Source organism: Dendrobium catenatum, unplaced genomic scaffold (assembly GCF_001605985.2).
Source record: "Dendrobium catenatum unplaced genomic scaffold, ASM160598v2 fragScaff_scaffold_825, whole genome shotgun sequence".
Classification (NCBI taxonomy): domain Eukaryota; kingdom Viridiplantae; phylum Streptophyta; class Magnoliopsida; order Asparagales; family Orchidaceae; genus Dendrobium; species Dendrobium catenatum.
The window spans coordinates 74413-84984 of record NW_021319287.1 but is presented as its reverse complement, the minus strand read 5'-3'; positions in this window follow the sequence as shown (position 1 = coordinate 84984).

Below are 10572 nucleotides of genomic sequence, written 5' to 3'. Positions count from 1 at the left end.
ACTAATATTTTAAGATGTGGTCGAACATCTTTTTCTAAAGGACATTGAAATTCTTACTGAATTTTGCTTAGAAACTTTAGATGATTTGGATGAATTTTAAGTTAAGGAGGCACCTCCTAAATGTGAGGAGGAAATCCAATCAACTATCGATGAACTAAAAAAACTAGCCTTGGTAATGAAGAAAATCCACATCCGACGTTCATAAGTACCTTGATGAATGAGGATGAGTCACTTGGAGCTATGACAAAATGCATGGATTATCTCTTGAGATAATAGTCCATAAACTTGAAATTCAACCTGACATAAACCTTGTCCATCAAACTCCATGGTGCATGCACTTAGATATTGAACAATAAGTGGTGACTGAAGTTAAAAAAACTAATCGATGTAGGCTTTGTTTAAAAGAAAAAATATCTAGGCTAGCATCGTTCCAGTAAAAAAGAAATTGGTCAAATTTGCATATGCATCAATTATGGTAGACATCGCATCTAAGAATGTAATTTTATCCTTTATGGATGTTTCATTTGGATATAACCAAATCAAGATGGCTCATTAAGATGAAAAGTTCACCACCTTAAGAACATCTATAGGGGTCTTTTGTTATAGAGTCAAGCCCTTTAGACTTTAGAATGCTAGTGCAACTTACTAGTGAGATATGAATCAAATATTTGATTATCTAATACAGAAACAAGTGGAATTTTATATCGGTGATTTGATTGTCAAAAGTCATCAAAAGGAAGACCACCTACATGATCTGAGAATCATTTTTGAAAGGTTGTGCTACTATGATCTAAAAATGAACCCCTTGAAATATGCTTTCACAGTTACTTTAGGGAAATTCTTAGGATTCATAGTGAGACACTGAGGTATAGAAATTGATCCTTCAAAATAAAAGCAAACTTTTATATTCCACCTCTTAAAATTCTTACCCAATTAAGATATTTTCAAGGTAGGCTGGCATATTTATGAAGATTCATTTCTAACTTATCTAGTAGGTGTCAACCATTTACTACTTTATGAAAAAAAGTTGCTCGATTCCATTAGGATGAAACATGAAAAAATTCCAATGAAAGTATAAAGCAGTATCTATTGACATTGCTAGTCTTAGTGGCTCTTATCCTAGGAAAACCTTTATCACTTTACACCATAACTTTAGACAATTCTTTTGGTGCCTTGTTAACCCAGAATAATGAGGGAATAATGAGGAAGTAAAAGAGAACACACTTTACTATTTGAGTAGATGACTCCTTCCAGCTGAAGCTAATTATATGCCAATTGAGAAACATTATTTATCTTTGATTTTTACTGCAAAAAAATTATGACATTACATATTAGCTCATAAGATCAATCACGTTTCTTGATTATATTTTGATGGTGCTGCATCATTAAAAAAGATTAGGGAACTTCAACAGGTAATCCCAGAGAAAGCTGGTGTCAGGTTGGTTTTCATAACCTATGAAAAAAGAAATGGTTGTGTTATTCTTACTATTATTAGAGCCTTGTAGTAATAATGATGCTGAATATGAAGCTCTAATAATTGGGTTAGAATTAGCAACATTCATGGAAATTGGAGAAATTAGGCTCTTTGTATATTCACAACTTATAATCAATCAAGTTGCTGGTATTTATAAATTCTTGAAACCTAAACTTCTTCCATACCATCAGTACACTAAGAATCTTATGGAGAAAATTCCATGCATAACTTTAGATAGGATACCCCATGGAAGAAATTCTATGGTGAATGCGCTTAGAAAGATTACAAAAGAGTTAGCTTATATAGAAGAAGAATCAATTTCTATAGAAGTTCAAGGTCGCAAAATCTTGTCTCTTATAGACATGGAATACATCAATAAAAAATTTCCTTTTGAGGGAGAGATTGTCCTTGTTGTTGATGAAGAAACGGTTGACTAGAGGAAACCTTTCACTGACTACTTGCAAGAAATCAAACTCCCTCAAGACAAATATGCCACTGATCAAATTAAGAGATGGGCTCTCTCTTATAGTATACACTAATGAATGACACTTTATACCACCGGTCATTTGATTAATTTTGGTTGCACTGTCTCAATAAATAAGAAGCACAAAAGATAATGACTGAGGTACATGATGGGTTGTGAGGTGATCACCAATCTGGCCCTAAAATGAAATTGAAGATTAATAGACTGGATATTGTTGGCCCTAAATAATTGATGATTGTATGTTTATTGCATGCCATTGTCACCAGTGCAAAGTACATGTTGTAGTCCTACACCAACCTCCTAATGTCTTACATTCAACAATTTCTTCATGTCCTTTTGAAAGCTGGGGCATGGACGTCATTGGTCCTATTGATCCTCCCTCTTCTAAAGGTTATCGATTGATTTTAGTAGCAGTAGATTACTTCTCAAAATTGGCGGAAGTTGTTCCACTGCTAGAAGTCAAAATTGATAATATACACCAATTCTTCTAAGAACATATTATATATCGATTCAAAATTCCTCTTTGAATTATATCCTATAATGGTCTCTCCTTCAAGAGATCCAAAATGAACAATTTTGACATATGTCATAAGATTGATTGGACATACTCCACAAGCTTGTGAAAATGGGAGTACCATGTGGAAAATGGGTTGGTGGAGGCTTTCAATAAGACATTAGCAAGTATTTTAAATAAAATCTTGGAGGATAATAAATAATAGTGACATGAAAAGTTGGGTGAGGCTTTGTGGGCTTACCAAACCACATATAGAACCCCAACTCATTCTATGCCATTTGCTTTAGTCTTTGAGGCTAAGGCTGTTCTCCCATTAATGGTATAGATTCCCTCTTTAAGGGTTATAATTAACACAAAATTTTGTTACGGTTGCTAATCCCATATGAACTAGCCCGAGGCTAACCAAGAGGGGGGGTGGGGAAAGTTTTCAAAATTCTTAAGTAAATAGAAAAAATTATTTTGAAACCTTTTTAAATATTTTAAAATAAAAAAAGATCAACCCTTCATTCGGAAGCGATTAACAAAATAAATCAAATATTTTAATGATACAATCAGCCAAAGAAAATTAAAGGGTGGAAAATAAAATGCAGGTATAACAACAGAAAGACCATACCAAATTTTTACAGTGGTTTGGTCAAGTTGACTTACATATACTCCCTGTAGCCTCCCCTCCATGTATTGCACTAAAAATGTAGTGTATCTCCTTTTGCTCCCACAACAAGGTGGAGAAGCTCTTAAAAAATCCTATTCATCAACTCTGGTGAGGCAGAGAACCTAGACTCCTTTTGTTTCCTCTTGAAGTAGGCAAAGAACCCCAACTCCTTTTGCTTCCTCATGATGCATACAAAGAACCTTTATATAATGCTGATGAAGACCTCCCTTGATCCACCAAGGAGCCAAGGATGATGATTAGAGAAGATGACTTGAATTCTTTCTTGGAGCAACCTTTATGAAAACCTCATAAACTCCCCCTCATAAGATTCTCTCTCTCTCTCCCAAGCTCTACTTCTCCTTCTCTAAGCTCTCTTAAGTTAGGAAAACAGTAAAAGATACTATCATCAACATATGAGAGAGCATAAATATAAGGCCTTAAAAAATTTCCTAATTTTTTAAATTATCATCAAAGATCATCCAAGAAGATCGACAGATGATCCTATATGATTAGTATAAACCAGCCCTTTTAGCCAGGATGATTTGGGTTTCCTATAAGATTAGAACACAGTGTTTATTATGATCGTCCAGGATGATATGGATAATGTCTTGTATGATTACTTCAAAATCATATATAATCATACATCAGATGGTTTTGGACGTCAAGGAGATAAATTGGGATGATATAGAAATATAACTGAACATCCATGATGATGTAGCAATCATCATGTATGAATAGTTGAAAAATAGACTTTATCATGTAGCAGAAAGTTCAGGATATCTAGGAGATTAAGGTGAAATCTAAGGTTTTTCTTATAGATCATCTAGTACAATTTTGCAATCATCCCGGATGATATGATAAATAAATCTAACCTAAATTGCTCTCCTAATCATCGAATCCATTTAGGTATGATTGGCATGAATCGTCCAGGACAATTAGGATTGTCTCGTATGATTAGTAGAAAATTTGATAGTTTTAAAATCTTGCCTAAATGGATTGGGTGAATGGTTTTGTGAAGCATATCGTCTATGACAATGGTAGTATCATCCAAGATGATTTCCTTAATCAGGTTTACATGACCCAAATGCCCTAATTAGAATTTTTATTTTTAACTGATTGTATAGTATGATTTAAAATCATCCAATACAATATGATCATAAACTAGAAGGAGTTCTATATTTTAATTGATTATAAACTCAAGATAGATAATAAATTCTATATACATAGATGTTTATAGGGATAGAGCATTTTAACCTCCTCATCTCTATCGAGTTCATTAGAGTCTTTATCAAAGCCTAAGTTTACTATAGTATTAATGTCTGATTAACATTCACAAAGTCCTAACCATTATACATTAATGCCTGAAAGTACTCTGTTTAAGTATCCCTATTTATTCCATTATTCATCCATTAAGGATGTACTTTGCAGTAAAATTAAATCTTATGCATGACCTATAAATTAATTAAATGAGGCTTAATGGAACTAGAAATAATAGTTAAAACATTTAAGCACATAGAATTGATCTTTGTAAAATATAAATTCTTATCAAATCATATGTCTAGAAAACTATTTATCCTATTATTAAACTAAACAGAATCATGAAAAATGTCATTGAAATATAAAATATTTAGAAGTGAGTTAAGGAACAAAAAGAACCTGTTTATCTATTTGTAAGAAAATTATAAGCACTTCCTTTCCTTCTAATCCTCATTTCATTGTTCTCACGTACACTCCTACTAGACCTTAATAAGACATAGGTACAAGAGATAAAATGGTTAGTCCCCCTTAACACATCAACCATAATATTTATATAAAAGTAAAATAACATTCACTATCATCATAGTGTTTAGAGTGGTAGCAGTACTATGCTCATTAATTGAATTACCTCCAAATTGGACATCATTTATTCACATTTTCTTTTTGGAACTCCTCCTCTAAAGGGTAAAGTGAATCATGAAACTTAATATATACTTGTGAATGCCTTCTCACGTGTCTCACAGGAATTTAATAGGTCATAATAAGAGAACTCAAACTCAATAAGTATTCAGAGCAAAGATGCTCATAAGAATGATCGCCTTTAATCATTTCCATAGACAGCTAAAACATTTGAAAAAACTCAATGCTATCCAAGATAAATCACCTCTTAGAAAATTTCATTGGTTGAATATAAGATTACTTAAACTTGTTGGAATCCCATTCAATGGTTTAAGTGACGAATTACCTCCTTAATCTTAAGACATTTATAAGCAATATGCTCTACATCTTCAATCTTGTTACAACCTCCAAGACAATTACCACTATCCAATAATCTTCTATAACATAAAAATTGAAGTGATGGAATTTCATTTCTACTTAATCTCCACCAAAAAACATCAACCCTAGCAGTTAACTTTGCTTTTTTGATCAACTTCCATTGTTGAAACTCATTGCTCTCTTGTATCGACGCTCTAACAGCCATTCTAGCAATAGAAATCCAAGTTTTTTTTTGAAGCAGCTCCATTCAATCCTCCTCCCCATCTGCTATAATTTTCACCTGCTTAATAAGTTTAACCAACTCCCTACAAAAATATTTCAGCAACACCTCTACATTCCAACAGCCATCTACTATAAATTCCTTGACTATGACAACATCATCATCCTGTGGAACAACAAACGTAGGACACAAGTTGATAGATTTATCTATTATCCAGATGTCTTTGAAGGCATCCACCGATCCTCCATCAACCACTGTCCATATAATAATTGGTTTCTACATTCTACCACCATCATTCAATAAGTTTCGTGTAGAATAACAACATTTACTAACATTTCCTATATCAAGTTGAACACCATATTTAGATGCCAATAACTTATGTAAAAGTGACTTTTTATCTTGAGTGAACCTCCAAGCCAACCTAGCCATTAATGTAGGAGATTTTGAGACACTTGATTACAATCCACGGCCTCCCTTACATAAAGGTTTACATAGATCAAACCAATTAACATAGTGTAAACCCATTGTTCTGTTAGACTTACTCTAAATGAAGCTCCTACAAATTTTGTCTAATTCCTCCAGCTTTCATTTTGGTATAAGAGAGTGCGTAGCATGAAAGGTAGGAAATGAAAGCATCACTGATTTTACCAATGTCATCTTACCCGCAAATGATAAGAATTTGGTTCCCCATATGTTGAGCATCCTCATAGCTTTGTTTGTAATTAATAGAAAATCATCACAAACAAGTCTCCTTAAAGAAACTTTAATCACAAGGTAATTGAATTCTTTTACTGTTTTGAATCATATTATACGGGAGATGCTTTTCTTCTTTTTCCTACACATATTTCCCAAACAAAATGGCAGATTTACTCATATTTATATGCTGTTCCATCCATCCACAAAAATCATATAAGATAGTCTTGACTTTCTTTACATTCGTCCTATTAGCTTTAGAAAACATTATCACATCATCTGCATAGAGTAAATGGGAGACTCTCGAACCTACTGAATTGATGCTAATCCCACAAGAGTTTTGAGCAAAAGCATTAGATAGGAGTTGAGAACAAAGGATAAAAAGTAGTGGAGACAAAGGACAACCTTGACAAAATGCACTCTTAGCTTGAATCCAGTTTGAACAATTGCCATTGATAATAAAAGAAAAAGTCATATCTTCAAAACATTCCATAACCTATTCAGAAAATATTGGGGGAAAGTCAAAATACTCCTATGCTCAAAATACTCCAAGAAAACGGATCTTCATATAAGAGTATACCAAGACATGGAGTCATATTCTTGTTCCATGTCAACATTAAAAGACAGAAGGCCTTTAGCAACTTTTGAGTACCTAAATTTGCAAAATAAAATCAAGAATGTTCAAAAGGATTGGACAATGGTCCGATGCTATTCTAACCAAATATCTCACAACCAAATGATGTTAGGAGCTCAAAGTTGTTAAATTGATGAAGCATTATCCAATATTTCAAGAATCCTTGCTCCACCACTTTTATTATTGCACCAATGAAACCAACTTCATGAAGATCATTATTTAGCAAACATTCTTTCATCTCCTTTGGACCTTGAGAAAATAAGAATCTTCTACCCCCTCTTCTATCCTCCTTGGCCAATATATAATTGAAATCTCCACCTATTTCCATAAGTACTTCTATAGTATAATGTTTATCCAACATAGCCCAAAGATCTCTTCTTTTTAGCACTTCTTTGCTTCCATAAACAAAATCCACCCTCCAAATTCCTTTGTTAAACATTCTAAGATCACCAATAACTACTTGAGTAGAATAATCAATATCAGAGAAATATGTTAGTTTTAAATTCCACAAAATAAAAATGCCACTAGAAAGCACACTTGAAGGAACATAGAAAAAATACCATTCATTCCCAATCATAAGATTGACTTCACTTCTATCAATAGAAGTCAATTTAGTTTCTACCAAACCCCAAAAAATACACCATGAAGTTTAACAAATTTCCTAGGATATAGAGAAGCACTTTTCTTTCTTACTCCTCTACAATTCCAAAATGCAATAGAAGACATTTAATTGAGATTAGGGGAATTAGTCCCCGATATACCTTTCCCAAATACATGAGGAGATGATGATACTCTGCGAGATCCACCAATCAGGGGACATACAGAAAAACGTTGATCACCAAACGACCCACCGGCCAAAGGGGGCCAGTAACCGTCAACCAACATTGAAGAACCAAAAATCCCACGAATTAAAAATTTGAAAACAAAAAATTCAAAATCTCAAATTTTCTCTCTCTAACTTTCTCACTCAACCTTTTTCAAATCATTAAACTTTTTCAACAGTTCACGCCTGTTGGGAAAAAAATTGTCCAGCAAGTGTTTAAGCACTAGCAAGAGTGATCATGACTTGGTACTCTTCTGTAAGCTCTAGTTGATTAACACTAAAGGGAAAAACTATTCAGTAAGAGTGAAAATTTTTTTGGTGGTGGTAATAAGGACTTGGTAATTATATGCATACTCTAATTCACTCCCTTTAAGACAAAAACTATATGGTAATACTTTTAATATGAGCAACAACGTAAATTAATGAAAGTTTGTGAGGGGTGTTAAACCCTAAAGAATTAGTCCTAAGGCTAACCAAGAGGGGGGGTGAATTAGTTATTTAAAAATTATTAAATAAAAAAAATTAAATATTTTAAAATAAATGATTTATGTTGAAGCAAATCTAATTTAATAATTACAAGGATCAGAGATTTCAACCATAAAATAAATCACAAAATAATGCAGAAATTTAAAAGTGGAAATGTAAACAAAAAGAATACAAAAAAATTTATAGAGTTTCGGTTAACTTGACCTACGCCCATTCCTTGGAGACTCCCTCTCCAAGTATTATACTAAATTGAAGTGTCTCTCCTTTTTCTCCCACAATAAGGGTTTATAGCCCCTTACAAAATCTTTCCACCAAAACAGTGAGGTAGAGAGCCTTGTATTCTTTTACTCCCTCTTAGAGTAAGCAGAGAATCTTGAAATCCATTTTCACCCACCTAGTGAAGGCAGAGAACCCAAGAATCCTTTTACTCCCACCAGGAATAGGAAGATAACCAAGATCTATTACTAAAGAAAATCTCCCTAGAGCCACCAAGGAACTAGAGAGGTAAATTGAAAAAGATTATGAATACCTTGCTTGGAGTAACCTTTATGATTCCCTCATAACTCCCGCTCACAAGGATCACTCTCCCTCTCTCAAGCCATCCATCTTCTTTCTCTAAGCTCTCTCTTGGATCAACTCCAAAGCAAAAAACTAACTCAAGGGTTAATACAATTACTTAAATAAAAAGCTTTCAAAAGAAGCACTAATTTTTTATTTCGTGTAACTAATCATCCAGTATGATCAATAGATCATCTTGTATGATTAGTACAAAATAACCCTTTAAGCTAGGATGACCAACATTACCCTGTACGATTAGTTCAAGAGAAATAGCCTGATCATTCTTGACAAATTGAATATTGTCCTGGATGATTAGTACAAAATTGTTGAACTTCATCTGGTATAATTCCCAGTGATGCGTTATCATCCCATACAGTTCTCTATCATCCAGTATGCTATGGGTCTAAAGTCCTAGATGATTAGTTTAAAAACTATTATATTCATCTGGTACGATAGATGGTGATCCCTTATCCAAAATGATCATCATCGATTATCCTGTACAATTATATTAAATTTAGTTTTATCATAATTATTTTCCTAATTATGGGATTAATTTAGGCATGATTGTCCTGAATCATTTAAGATGATATACAACATCCTGTATGATTAGCATAAAATTTAAAATTTAAAATATTTTCTAAATTATGATTAGCGGCTATTTTTTATCATCTAAACTAATCATCCTGAGTGATATTGATCATCCAATGCGATTAGTTTAATCACTTAAAAATAGCATGGATGCCCTAATCAAGGTTTTCATTTTTAATAGATCATCTAGTATGATTTGAAATCATCATATATATTTAGGTCAAAAATAGAAAAATTCTCTAACACAGTAAATCTCACCTCTGAGTGTGTGTAAGCAAGGTTACTTATCATGGGGCCCACAAGAGATATGACTTGACTCAAGAAAAGTAACAGTACATTGAAATTAAACTTATTAACAAACTCAACCCTAGTATACCCGATCTTGAGTTGATTTACATTACAAGGAATCTTGTGAATATGAAAGGTTAGTAAGTAGGGCAAATAAAATATTTATGTAATAATAATAGGGGTAAAGAAATTAATAATATTTGTTATCGTCAAAATTAAAGTACTTGGATTAAGATTTATAATATTCTATCCCTTTTAATGATGGAAAACACTATTGTTAAAAATTTTAGATCAAGTAAGGATTATTTATAATTCATTAAATAAAGAAAAAATAAAATGAGACATAAAAATAGCAATAGAATAGAGTCAATTTCACTAAAAATATAAGTAAACAATGTTGAGTCTAGTAATTAGGTTGTTAAGCCTAAGTGAATGTCCCAAGGCTACCAAGTGGGGGGTGAATTGGTAGTTTAAAAAATAAAGTTAAAATTTAAGACCCCTTTTTGAAAATTATTGAACCGAAATAAAATCTCTTTTAAATTTTGTAGAAAAAGGTTTTTCAACCACAGAGTTTTTAAAACTAAAATAGAAAGTGATGAAACATCCCTCTTTTAACATCACAAAAAGGAGAAAAATAAGAAAAACACTAAATAAAATAAAATATAGAAAAGGGGACCATTACAAACAAAGTAACAATGACAAACAAGCTAGTAGAAAGAGGAAGCCTGGTCAGGTGGAGGTGGTGGTGATAGCTACTGAATGTAACGGTGAAGGGAACTAACTGCTCACTAAACTAGGCCATATCCTGGACATACTATTGATGATGTTCGTCAACATTATTTTCAAAATTAGCAACATCCACTGCATGTTGCTGCTCCTATGCAGCTACTTAAGAGTTAAACCTA